Source organism: Bactrocera tryoni, unplaced genomic scaffold (genome assembly GCF_016617805.1).
Source record: "Bactrocera tryoni isolate S06 unplaced genomic scaffold, CSIRO_BtryS06_freeze2 scaffold_25, whole genome shotgun sequence".
In the NCBI taxonomy this organism is placed as follows: Eukaryota; Metazoa; Arthropoda; class Insecta; order Diptera; family Tephritidae; genus Bactrocera; species Bactrocera tryoni.
Window position 1 is genome coordinate 9089594 of NW_024395977.1, and position 14501 is coordinate 9104094.

The 14501-nt window shown below is 38.9% G+C and overlaps 1 pseudogene; it reads left to right on the plus strand.

Moving 5' to 3' along the window:
• The first annotated feature begins 11895 nt into the window (after positions 1 to 11895).
• LOC120780453 lies at positions 11896 to 14230 on the plus strand (annotated as a pseudogene).
• The last annotated feature ends 271 nt before the right edge of the window (positions 14231 to 14501 follow it).

Genomic DNA, 14501 nt, shown 5'->3' on the forward strand with positions numbered 1-14501 from the left:
CTGAATTCCTTTCGACCGGCCAAATTGTCAACAAGGCATACGCCAGCAGCTGTACACTCTTATATCGGGTGATTTTTTAAGAGCTTGATAACTTTTTTTAAAAAAAAAACGCATAAAATTTGCAAAATCTCATCGGTTCTTTATTTGAAACGTTAGATTGGTTCATGACATTTACTTTTTGAAGATAATTTCATTTAAATGTTGACCGCGGCTGCGTCTTAGGTGGTCCATTCGGAAAGTCCAATTTTGGGCAACTTTTTCGAGCATTTCGGCCGGAATAGCCCGAATTTCTTCGGAAATGTTGTCTTCCAAAGCTGGAATAGTTGCTGGCTTATTTCTGTAGACTTTAGACTTGACGTAGCCCCACAAAAAATAGTCTAAAGGCGTTAAATCGCATGATCTTGGTGGCCAACTGCCCATGCATCCCGAAAAATGCACTGTTTGGTGTGGTTTGTACGCTGGTGGAATCATTGGACCGTATTTTTTCAAAGATGCTGTTGGACGCAACGTTACGGTGAATGGCGATCGCTATCGTTCGATGCTAACAAACTTTTTGTTGCAAAAAATGGAAGAACTGAACTTGGTTGACATGTGGTTTCAACAAGATGGCGCTACATGCCACACAGCTCGCGATTCTATGGCCATTTTGAGGGAAAACTTCGGAGAACAATTCATCTCAAGAAATGGACCCGTAAGTTGGCCACCAAGATCATGCGATTTAACGCCTTTAGACTATTTTTTGTGGGGCTACGTCAAGTCTAAAGTCTACAGAAATAAGCCAGCAACTATTCCAGCTTTGGAAGACAACATTTCCGAAGAAATTCGGGCTATTCCGGCCGAAATGCTCGAAAAAGTTGCCCAAAATTGGACTTTCCGAATGGACCACCTAAGACGCAGCCGCGGTCAAAATTTAAATGAAATTATCTTCAAAAAGTAAATGTCATGAACCAATCTAACGTTTCAAATAAAGAACCGATGAGATTTTGCAAATTTTATGCGTTTTTTTTAAAAAAAAAGTTATCAAGCTCTTAAAAAATCACCCGATACGCGTAGTACCTTCTCCATGTAAGTTCTTCAGCTCGAATATTTTCTCCGTCTAAGAGGCCTCCTAGCTAAATATCGGGTGATTTTTTAAGAGCTTGATAACTTTTTTTAAAAAAAAAACGCATAAAATTTGCAAAATCTCATAGGTTCTTTATTTGAAACGTTAGATTGGTTCATGACATTTACTTTTTGAAGATAATTTCATTTAAATGTTGACCGCGGCTGCGTCTTAGGTGGTCCATTCGGAAAGTCCAATTTTGGGCAACTTTTTCGAGCATTTCGGCCGGAATAGCCCGAATTTCTTCGGAAATGTTGTCTTCCAAAGCTGGAATAGTTGCTGGCATATTTCTGTAGACTTTAGACTTGACGTAGCCCCACAAAAAATAGTCTAAAGGCGTTAAATCGCATGATCTTGGTGGCCAACTGCCCATGCATCCCGAAAAATGCACTGTTTGGTGTGGTTTGTACGCTGGTGGAATCATTGGACCGTATTTTTTCAAAGATGCTGCTGGACGCAACGTTACGGTGAATGGCGATCGCTATCGTTCGATGCTAACAAACTTTGGTTGACATGTGGTTTCAACAAGATGGCGCTACATGCCACACAGCTCGCGATTCTATGGCCATTTTGAGGGAAAACTTCGGAGAACAATTCATCTCAAGAAATGGACCCGTAAGTTAAGCTACCAAGATCATGCGATTTAACGCCTTTAGACTATTTTTTGTGGGGCTACGTCAAGTTCTAAAGTCTACAGAAATAAGCCAGCAACTATTCCAGCTTTGAAGACAACATTTCCGAAGAAATTCGGGCTATTCCGGCCGAAATGCTCGAAAAAGTTGCCCAAAATTGGACTTTCCGAATGGACCACCTAAGACGCAGCCGCAATCAACATTTAAATGAAATTATCTTCAAAAAGTAAATGTCATGAACCAATCTAACGTTTCAAATAAAGAACCGATGAGATTTTGCAAATTTTATGCGTTTTTTTTTAAAAAAAAGTTATCAAGCTCTTAAAAAATCACCCGATAGAATTACAAATAACCCCCCAGGCTTCTACACAACGCCCCCATTTTCTTTCTGGGTCTCTTACCGCCCCCCTTGATACCTGCAGCGCCTACAAGGGGCGTTATCGCCCACTTTGGGAAACACTGCTCTAGAGAATGTTATATTTTGTCATGATGTGTCAAAGGTGTCAAAGTATCTAAAAATTGTGAAGTAATTCTTGAAAACCAAGGTATGTATAGCGTACCATATATTGAAATGACATTATGTAGTAAAGTATATACATCATTTAATAATAACTACCAATTGTAGCATGACTGGTTGGGACATATTAAAAATTCAAAGTAAAGATATGTTCAATGATATTCATCTTTTAAACACTGTGCAACCTAACAATGATTTATGTGAGGATTCTATTAATGGAAAACATGCTAGATTACCTTTTGTAAAACATAAAGATAAAAACTATGTAAAGAAAGTGGCCTTTATTTATAATTCATTCTGATGTTTGTGGTCCGATTACACCATCCACAGTGGACCGTAAAAATTATTATGTCATATTTGAGTCATGTGTAGAAGTTCACGCAAGTGAGGAAAGTTCTCTGATCGCCATTCACTTGGGAGTGGCCAGAAACGATTCTTTTACACATGGCTCAAGCAGCTCACTACTTCCGGTCTTTGACCTAGTATCCTCTGGGTAGCCTAAGAACATCCGTTCGAAGGCGAGCTAATATGAGAAGGCGAAACATCCCCTACATAGGGTTGTGCGCTGGGTTTGGGACCCGCCACGTAAAAAAACACCCCCAATGAAAAAGAAAAAACAGACTCGGATGACGACCATGGCAAACGAAATAAGGACTACGATTTGAGGGCATGTACCTGGAATATCCGGACCCTTAATTGGGAAGGTGCCGCTGCCCAGCTGGTTGATGTTCTCACGAAAATAAAGGCTGACATCACCGCCGTCCAAGAAATGCGATGGACGGGACAAGGACAGAGACGAATAGGTCCTTGTGACATTTACTACAGTGGCCATATAAAGGAGCGCAAGTTTGGTGTTGGATTTGTGGTGAGAGAGAGACTCCGTCGCCGAGTACTATCATTCACTCCGGTGAATGAACGTCTAGCCACAATCCGCATCAAGGCGAGGTTCTTCAACATATCGCCTTGTCTGAAACCTCGTTTGGTAGCGAACGGCTCGGAGAAGTCCTTCCCGATCCTGACGGAGCTTTTGTTGTTACTCAACGTCAGTCTACACAGCCGTATTAGTTTTTCGGGGATACCAAATTCAGACATCGCGGCATAAAGGCGGCTCCTTTTCGTGCTGTCGAAAGCAGCTTTGAAATCGACGAAGAGGTGGTGTGTGTCGATTCTCTTTTCACGGGTCTTTTCCAAGATTTGGCGCATGGTGAATATCTGGTCAGTTGTTGATTTTCCAGGTCTGAAGCCACACTGATAAGGTCCAATCAGTTTGCTGACGGTGGGCTTTAATCTTTCACACAATACGCTCGATAGAACCTTATATGCGATGTTGAGGAGGCTAATCCCACGGTAGTTGGCGCAGATTGTAGGGTCTCCTTTTTTATGGATTGGGCATAGCACACTTAAATTCCAATCGTTGGGTATGCTTTCGTCCGACCATATTTTACAAAGAAGCTGATGCATGCTCCTTATCAGTTCTTCACCGCCGTGTTTGAATAGCTCGGCCGGCAATCCGTCGGCCCCTGCCGCTTTGTTGTTCTTCAGGCGGGCAATTGCTATTCGAACTTCTTCATGGTCGGGCAATGGAACGTCTGCTCCATCGTAATCGATTAGGGAATCGGGTTCGCCTTCTCCTGGCGTTGTGCGTTTACTGCCATTCAGCAGGCTGGAGAAGCGTTCCCTCCATAAGGTGGTCACTAGATCACCTTTGGGGGTTCTACAAGAGTATTCCAAACACCACCAACAATGTCAGCCTGGAAATCCAACGCAGGATTGCTCTTGCCAACAGGTGCTACTTCGGACTGAGTATACAATTGAAAAGTAAAGTCCTCTTTCGACGAACAAAAGCTTAACTATATAAGTCGCTCATAATTCCCGTCCTGCTGTATGGTGCAGAGACTTGGGCGATGACAGCAACCGATGAGTCGACGTTACGAGTTTTCGAGAGAAAAGTTCTGCGAAAAGTTTATGGTCCTTTGCGCTTTGGCCACGGCGAATATCGCATTCGATGGAACGATGAGCTGTACGAGATATACGACGACATTGACATAGTTCAGCGAATTAAAAGATAGCGGTTACGCTGGCTAGGTCATGTTGTCCGGATGGATGAAAACACTCCAGCTCTGAAAATATTCGACGCAATACCCGCCGGGGGAAGCAGAGGAAGAGGAAGACCTCCACTCCGTTGGAAGGACCAAGTGGAGAAGGACCTGGCTTCGCATGGAATATCCAATTGGCGCCACGTAGCGAAAAGAAGAAACGACTGGCGCGCTGTTGTTAACTCGGCTATAATCGCGTAAGCGGTGTCTACGCCAATTAATAAGAAGAAGAATTTGTTGATTAATTTACACATTATTGTGTAACGTACTATCTAATCACTTATAAATCTGAGGTTTTTGCAATGTTTAAAAACTTTGTCGCTAAAGCTTAGTATCTAGCTCTCAAGAAATACTAATACTAATTTTTAATACATTTTTTCAATAAAATGCGAATATGGCAAACCTGGTTTTGCGAAGAAACATGAAATCAACAATTGTTTCTTGAAGGAAATTCAAATCGTTTAATCCATCCTAAATTAGTAAAAATCATTATTATGAAGTATATTTCAGTTTGAAATGTTGTATAAAACTTACCAATCATCAACAACATTCCTTAAATCGCAAGGAAAATATTTATGTTCTACACACATACATATTACGCACAAAATTTATTTTCTTTGTTTATTCTCTCTCGCTCTTTTAATGTGGATTATTCACAATGCGTAAGCTGTCAAAGTTACTTGAAGAAATAATGTATTTTTTTATTAAGCATTTACTTGAGAGCACATTTCAATTCAAAAGTAGTGAATTTATACATAGACAATGGTCGAGAATACTTATCGAATGAGAAGAAGGATTGTTGTGTTCAAAAAGGGATCACTTACCATTTAACAGTTCCACATACTCCACAGTTGAATGGTGTGTCCGAACGAATGATAAGAACAATAACAGAAAAAGCGCGGGCTATGGTAAATGGTGCAAAATTGGACAAGTGTTTTTAGGGTGAAGCAGTATTGACAGCTACCTATTTAAGTAATATATGTCCAAGTAAAGCTCTGAGGAATAGTACAAAAACTCCATATGAACGGTGGCATGATAGAAAACCAAATTTAAAGTATTTGGAGATATTCGGTTCGACAGTAAATGTGCTTAACAAAACAAGAAAAAGAAAATTTGATGCGAAATGAAAGAAGTGTATACTTATTGGATACGAACCGAATGGGTTTAAATTGTGGGACGAAGATAACAGAGGCTTTATAACAGGAAGAGATGTTATTGTAGATGAAACAAATATGGTACATTCCAGGAATGTAATGAAAGATAGTGTCCCATCAAAAGGCTTTAATTTACCGAATGAGAGTACGGAAGGTATGAAAGAAGAAAAATTCCCGAATGAAAGTACGGAAGAAAAATCTGAAATACTTAATTCAGATAAACAGTGTGATTATTTAGATAAATATGATACAAATTATGATCTCGTAAATACGGTTGAAAATATATTCGTAGATGAACACAGTTCTAAATCGTCAGGTTCACAACCGATATATAATAACGATGTTAGAGGAAGTGAAAGATTAAAGGACCGCAAACAGATATCAGATAATAAAGAAAACTCACTGTCATATAATTCTATAATGAATGCTCACACTTTCATTAGTAGCACTCCAAATACATTTGAAGATATATAAAGTAGAAGTGATATGTCTTATTGGGAAAAAGCAATAGAGGAAGAACTAGATTCGCGTTCTTATAACAAACCTTGGTCACTTGTACAAAGACCTCAACATAAAAATATAGTTGACTGTAAATAGGTTTTTACAATTAAGCACGACGAATTCGTCAACCCAATCAAACACAAGGCAAAACTTGTTGCACGAGGTTTTACACAAGAATATTTAAATGATTATGATGAAACGTTTGCTTCAGTGGCTAGAATTTCGAGTTTTCGTTTTATATAGGCTTTTTGCAACCAATTTGGTTTAAAAGTTCATCACATGGACGTTAAAACAGCATTTTAAGCGGTACGTTAAAACAGGAAATTTACATGACAGTTCCTTCAGGATTATCCTGTTATACAGTCAAAGTCTTTAAATGAAATAAGGCCATATATGGTCTTAAGTAAGCTGCCAGATGTTGGTTTGATGTTTTTGATAGAGTATTAAAGGATATGGGTTTTGTGAATTCCACAGTAGATCATTGCATTTATATTCTTGACAAAGGGGACATATTGAAAAATGTGTATGTGCTACTATATGTAGACGATTTTGTTAATGCAACTGCAAATATTAAAACAATAAACGAATGTAAAAATTATTTGATGAATAAATTTAAAATGACGGACTTATTTGAGATCCGATATTTCATTGGAATAAAAATTGAACAGAAAGAGAATCAGTTGTGCTTAAGTCAAACCGCTTACATTAAAAATATACTGAATAAATTTAAAATGAACGACTGTTAACCCGACAGTACTCCACTTCCAAATAAAATCGATTATAATATTTTAACTAGTTATACCAACAAAAATAATGCAGAATTATGGAAATGTTTAAAAAGGGTTCTCAGATAGTAAAAGCTGTGTGGATTTCTTTCGAAGGTATTGTTAACGCCTTGGAAGTCATTCAAAAAGATTCATTTTGATAACAATACACGTACATTAGCTTCTGGTCTGCTTAAAAAAATTCTGGATTTTGATTTTATTAGCTCGTTATTTTTTTGTAAAAATGTAATGTTTAAAGTAAAAAATTTGACAGAAAGTTTGGAAGCCGAGAAATTGAACGTCATTGACGCATTATTGCTGATTGAAAGCACATCAGCGTCATTCCAACAAATGAATGACGAATCACAAATCAACGCATTGCTAGCGAGTTCAGTTGCATTTGCTGAAAAGTGTCAGATCAACCCTGAAAATGACTTGAATGAATATGACGATAATCCAGCAACTGCTTGTAATTTTGATTTCCAGACATTTTATAGAAAAAAATTCAAAATTGTCTTCGAAAATTTCTCAAATTGTATTCAAGATAATTTGCAAGAAACTATGTCAACCTTCAAACCCATTCAAGAGATGTTCAGGATTCCAGCTAACAGAAGTAATATTACAATAGAATCTATACAATTTGTTGTGCAATTGGAACCTAAGTTCTTCAGTGAAGATCTAGATTGTATTTTTGCTTAAGGTCATTCCTATTGCGTACAAAATTGTTCATTACATCAGTGGCGTAGCTAGGGGAGGGCGGCAGGGGCGGTCCGCCCGGGGTGTCATCCGATTAGGGGTGACACCCGAGCCCGACTATAACAATCAGTTCTACCTATAAAAAATCGTAAATCTGTGGCAGAGAGCATAACCGCCACTAATCAAATAATCTAGGTAACTATAATATCGTACCACGAGCATAATAAATTGATACGAGTATTTAAAAACAAAACAATGTGCACACTGTCAATCTCAGTATATACAGCAGTGTTGTCCAACGTGAATGTGTGCACGTTATGCTTGTGTTGGTTATTCTAGCGTCAACTGATCGCAAAATTCAGCTTTGCTTGCCTACGAAGTTGAATACAGTAGCACAATCGTGGTTTCACAGACACTTGTCGCGACATGTTGGTGTGAGGTGTCTGGCACTGTCCGTGCGCTATTGTGCGCATAGGCCGTGGACAACGCTGCTCTAGAAAATAGGGTGTTGTGTAACAGTTTTTTTGTTACTTTCATGTAATTAGGGTGTTGTGTTAGCATTTTCCGGTCCCTTAATTGGGAAGGTGCCGGTGCCCAGCTGGTTGATGTCCTCGTGAAAATAAAGGCTGACATCACCGCCGTCCAAGAAATGCGATGGACGGGACAAGGACAAAGACGAGTAGGTCCTTGTGACATTTACTACAGTGGCCATACAAAGGAGCGCAAGTTTGGTGTGGGATTCGTGGTGGGAGAGAGACTCCGTCGCCGAGTACTATCATTCACTCCGGTGAATGAACGTCTAGCCACAATCCGCATCAAAGCGAGGTTCTTCAACATATCGCTGATCTGCGCCCACGCTCCGACGGATGAGAAGGACGATGTGACCAAAGATGCCTTTTGCGAGTGCTTGGAACGCACTTATGAGAGATGCCCCCGCCACGATGTCAAAATCGTGCTTGGCGACTTTAACGCCAGGGTGGGCAAAGAAGGTATCTTTGGCACTATGGTCGGTAAATTCAGCCTCCACGAGGAAACATCCCCAAATGGGTTGAGGCTGATCGACTTCTGCCGGGGCCCGAAATATGGTTATCTGTAGTACTAGATTCCAGCACAAAAATTCATCAAGCTACCTGGCTGTCTCCGGATCGAAAAACTACCAACCAGATCGATCATGTTGTGATAGACGGAAGACACGTCTCCAGTGTTTTAGATGTGCGTGCGCTCCGAGGTCCTAACATCGACTCGGACCACTATCTTGTTGCAGCCAAGATTCGCACCCGCCTCTGTGCAGCAAAAAACGCACGCCAACAAACACAAGGAAGGTTCCACGTCGAAAAGCTGCAATCACAACAGACTGCCGAACGATTTTCTACTCGGCTTGCACTCCTGCTCTCTGAGAGCACTCATCAACAACTCGGTATAAAGGGAACTGTGGGACGGCATTTCAAACTCCTTACGTACAGCTGCATCCGAAACCCTTGGTTTTCGGAAAGTGCAAAAGAACAACTGGTACGACGAGGAGTGCCGCGCCGCAGCGGAGAGAAAACAGGCTGCCTACCTCGCAACGTTACGATCGACCACAACACGTGCGGGATGGGATAGATACCGAGGAATTGAAGAGGGAAGCGAGACGCATCTGCAGACAGAAAAAGAAAGAGGCCGAAATGCGTGAGTATGAAGAGCTTGATAAGCTGGCCGACAGGGGTAATGCTCGAAAATTCTACGAAAAAATGCGGCGGCTTACAGAAGGTTTCAAGACCGGAGCATACTCTTGTAGAACCCCCAAAGGTGATCTAGTGACCGATGCCCAGAGCATACTTAAATTATGGAGGGAACACTTCTCCAGCCTGCTGAATGGCAGTGAATGAACAACGCCAGGAGAAGCCGAACCCGATTCCCCAATCGATGACAATGGAGCAGACGTCCCATTGCCCGACCATGAAGAAGTTCGAATAGCAATTACCCGCCTGAAGAACAACAAAGCGGCGGGGGCCGATGGATTACCGGCCGAGCTATTCATACACGGCGGCGAAGAACTGATAAGGAGCATGCATCAAAACTAATACGGCTGTGTAAACTGACGCTGAGCAACACGAAGAGCTCCGTCAGAATCGGGAAGGACCTCTCCGAGCCGTTCGATACCAAACGAGGTTTCAGACAAGGCGATTCCCTATCGTGTGACTTTTTCAACCTGCTTCTGGAGAAAATAGTTCGAGCTGCAGAACTTAGTAGAGAAGGTACCATCTTTTATAAGAGTGTACAGATGCTGGCGTATGCTGATGATATTGATATCATCGGCCTTAACACCCGCGCCGTTAGTTCTGCTTTCTCCAGACTAGACAAGGAAGCAAAACAAATGGGTCTGGCACTGAACGAGGGCAAGACGAAATATCTCCTGTCATCAAACAAACAGTCGTCGCACTCGCGACTTGGCACTCACGTCACTGTTGGCAGTCATAACTTTGAAGTTGTAGATAATTTCGTCTATTTAGGAACCAGTATTAACACCACCAACAATGTCAGCCTGGAAATCCAAGCCTGGAAATCCAACGCAGGATTGCTCTTGCCAACAGGTGCTACTTCGGACTGAGTAGGCAATTGAAAAGTAAAGTCCTCTCTCGACGAACAAAAGCCAAACTCTATAAGTCGCTCATAATTCCCGTCCTGCTATATGGTGCAGAGGCTTGAACGATGTCAACAACTGATGAGTCGACGTTGCGAGTTTTCGAGAGAAAAGTTCTGCGAAAGATTTATGGTCCTTTGCGCGTTGGCCACGGCGAATATCGCATTCGATGGAATGAGAGATACGATGAGCTGTACGAGATATACGACGACATTGACATAGTTCAGCGAATTAAAAGACAGCGGCTACGCTGGCTAGGTCATGTTGTCCGAATGGACGAAAACACTCCAGCTCTGAAAGTATTCGACGCTGTACCCGCCGGGAGAAGCAGAGGAAGAGGAAGACCTCCACTCCGTTGGAAGGACTAAGTGGAGAAGGACCTGGCTACGCTTGGAATATCCAATTGGCGCCACGTAGCGAAAAGGAGAAACGACTGGCGCGCTGTTGTTAACTCGGCTATAATCGCGTAAGCGGTGTCTACGCCAATTAAGAAGAAGAAGTTAGCATTTAAGCTACATATAAATTTTAAAGCTTAATGAGCAGCACTTTAATAGATATTATGTAATTTAAGTGATTGAGTTATTTAAGTGATTATTTTGAATTACTTTGCATGTTTCTTAAATTTTATTGAGATGTTACTTGTTATGTAAGTTCTTTTTTTTTAACACGCTTCAAGAATTTCTTAAATTTTGCATGCAAAACGATACAGTCCTGGGCGGTAAACTTTCGTTTGACATGTACAAATTGATTAGCCGTTACAAAAGAGAATTAGGTGGAATTCGCACAACTAACGCTAGTCAGGGGATTCCCTTGATATAGAGCTCGTCACTTGTGTTGTGGATTGGGCAATTTCTTTTGTTTCCGACCGCATTTATTTCAATATTCTTTTACGTGAACGTGTGAAAGTTTAGTGCAAAGTGTTTGTTAATTATTAGATATTAAAAACAACAATTTTTGTATAAAACCGACTATTAAGATTCTTGAAGAAAATAAACAAGGTAAGTAAAGTATTTTTGCTATTATTTTCTAGTCATACCTACTTAAATACATATTTACACCCAGTTGCAGGATTGTTAATTTATATAAAAATATATTTCACAAAGCTAATTACGTAACGTGTACACGGAGAAAAAAATATAATAAAATTTATTATAATGTTCGAGAAAAATTACTATATTTACTAAGCCTAAACGAAAATTTAAATCTTGGTTAGATAAATTATAATAACTAAGGTTTCGAAAAATTACTAACCAGTTTATTAAAATCAAAAACTGTGAAGCAAATTGTGTTATCAGCATTTTAAATAACAATAGAATTTTTTACTATACATATATTAAAAATTAGTAGAAGTATTCTTACAGATAGTATCTGTAATATTTGTAAAGAGAATAGCAATTGTTTATAAATTGTTTAGTTATTATTAGAATCCATTAAAAAGAAATATTACTATATTGGTTAGTAAAAATTTCAATGCTGACATAGCACTTATTGTATTACAGTTCACAGAACACACACAACATTCAAATGGTAATAAATTAAATAGTGTCAGTACTCTTTGATGTTATGAATATAATTATTTAATATGTTGTAAAAGTTACTATCTCATTTATTAATTTATTATATCAGCTTTTAATTTTTGATAAAAATTGATTGAAAATGATATTATTTTTTTGTATTTAGATTTTAAAATTTATTAATTTTTTCACCGCTGTTTTCTCCGTGTACGTGTTTATTTACTACTACAATTTCTTTATGAAATCAACGTATCACTTACTAAATAAAAATATTTTTAGGATATCCAGAACGAAATATGCCGCAGGGAATTCATACTTCGAAAAGACAAAGCGGGTTTCAGCAGAGAAAAGCCAAAAAGGCTAAAATGGATGAAATTTAGAGCATGTCTGGATCTCTGCTCAAATATGTCACAAAAGCAGATAGCGGCCAAAGTTCAAGTAAAGTACCCGAGTATCCTGCTGACGAAAGTAATGATTCACATCTTGAAGAATCACATTCGGATAGCAACATCGACAATACAGAATCAATGAAGACGACCGAGCAAGTGCAACACTTGAGAGATGTTTCACATTGGAGTTTACCGGTTCCCAATAATGTTCGCATTGACATAGTAAAAAAGGGGAGTGAACATTTCCAGAACAAAGAAGGACCATTTTCTGCTGTATCTCGTCATGGTTCAAATATTAAAGGTGATTCTCGTCATCTTTCACAGGAATGGTTTTATAAAGAGATGCCTAGTGGTGAAAAAATTCTACGATCATGAATGATATTTTCTCCTATATCAAATAACTTGTACTGTTTTTGCTGTCGTTTATTTGCTGTCAGTAACATACAAAGAACATTTACAACTGGATTTCAGAAGTGGTGGAAACTAAATCCTAAAGTATTGAACCATGAAACTTCATGTGATCATTTAGAAAATTTCGAAAAGTGAAAAACATTGGAAATGAGTTTAAAAAGTCACACCACAATAGATGACGCAACCTTGCAATTAATGAATACGGAAAAACAGAAGTGGAAAAATCTTTTATCTAGATTACTTGATATAACTTTGTTTTTAGCTAAACAAAACCTAGCATTTCGTGGACATGATGAAACCCAAGGGTCTACCAATAAAGGTAATTTCTTAGAACTAGTTAGAGCCCAATTACACGAGGCAACTTTTGTTGCGGCAACTCTTGGTTTATAGGCGAGGGGGCGACGAGGAGAGGGGAATCGCGCCGAGTTTCCAGTGTTCAGCAACTCGCTTTGTGTTCTTATTCGTAACAGTTCGCTGCGACGTTTTTCGGCATTCGTGTTCTTTCTTTCGTAGTACATAGTTGCATTTGCGTATCTTTTTTTGAAATTAATATTTTGAATATATTTAAAAAATTTAATTTCATCTTTCGGTAAGTAATTTGCAAATATATATACAAATATACATAATATAATATAAATATTTTAGAAAATGGAGTATGACGAAAAAATCGAATTAATTAAAGATATTGTGAAATGTATGGAGGAAGCCATACAAATTGATTCAGACAATAGTAAAAAGAGTGATATATCTTTGTTTTAATAAATAAAATATATTTCTTAATTGACAGAGCTGATTAATATATGTGATAAAGTGGCCCAAATACCTAAAAGGAAAAAGAAACGACAATGGGTTAAAGTAAAGAGAATGAGAAAAAACGCGAACGGAGTTGCGCAACACAAGTTGCTCGTGTGAAGGTAATGGGCGACAGCAAAAGAGAATCGCCCGAGAATTAGCAACTAAAGTTGCCCCATGTAATCGTAAACTTATACTGCTGTCAAAGTATGATGCTGTACTCAAAGAACATATATTATATTTGGAATCATGTTTGATAGCACACCTGACGTTTCACATGTCGATCAAATGTCCGAAGTAATTCGTTATGTAAAAATTAATAATAGAAAAGTAGAAGTCAAAGAAGTATTCTTAGGATTTTTTCCCTTACATGGAAAAAAAGCAGCTGATTTAAGCGATGAAATACTAAAGAAGCTTGAAAACGATGGCTTAGATATTAGGATGTGTCGTTCTCAAGGCTATGATAATGCTGCAGTTATGAGTGGTGTACACGGGGGAGTGCAAGCTATTATAAAAGAAAAAAACAATAAAGCAATTTTTATTGGTTGTATAGATCATTTAATTAATTTATGCGGCCAACATTCGTTTGCACAAAATGTGACTTGTGTTACATTTTTCGGAGCAGTGGAGACAATATTTAACTTTTCTTCAACTTCCACAAGCCGCTGGGAAGTGCTCCTCAATCACTGCAAAGCATCTGTTAAAAGACTTTCGACAATGCGCTGGAGTGCTCATTATGGTGCAGTAAAAGTATTGGCTGAAAATTTTGATATGTGACCAAGACGTAAATTTAGAAACTAGAGGTGCTGCACAAAATCTTATCTCTGCTGTGTGCAATTTCTCGTTTCTTTGTTTTCTTTTCTTTTGGAATGATGTGCTAAGGGAAGTGAACTATGCTCAGATTGCATTGCAAAGTAAAGGTTTATGTGTTGATGAAATAATCATAAAACTAGAAGCACTTCGTCTATTCATTGGAGAGAAACGGTTGCATCTAGCAGGAGAGGCAATAGATTTTGCCGTACAAAAATCGGAAGAATACAACATTTCGATGGAACGACGAATTCGTCGCAAGAAACGCATGCCCGGTGAGTTAGCCACCGATACTGGACTTACACTTAAAGCGGAACTTCAAAAGGACATGTTAGAATGCATTGACAGATTCAATATTGAACTCAAAACACGAGTAAAGTCCATTAAAGACGTAGCTTCATTGTTTGAAGTTGTGCAGTCAAAGACCTTGCTTTTGGCAAACACTTAACAGTTAAAATTTGCTATATCAAAATTTACTAACCTTTACGATGAAGTATCAG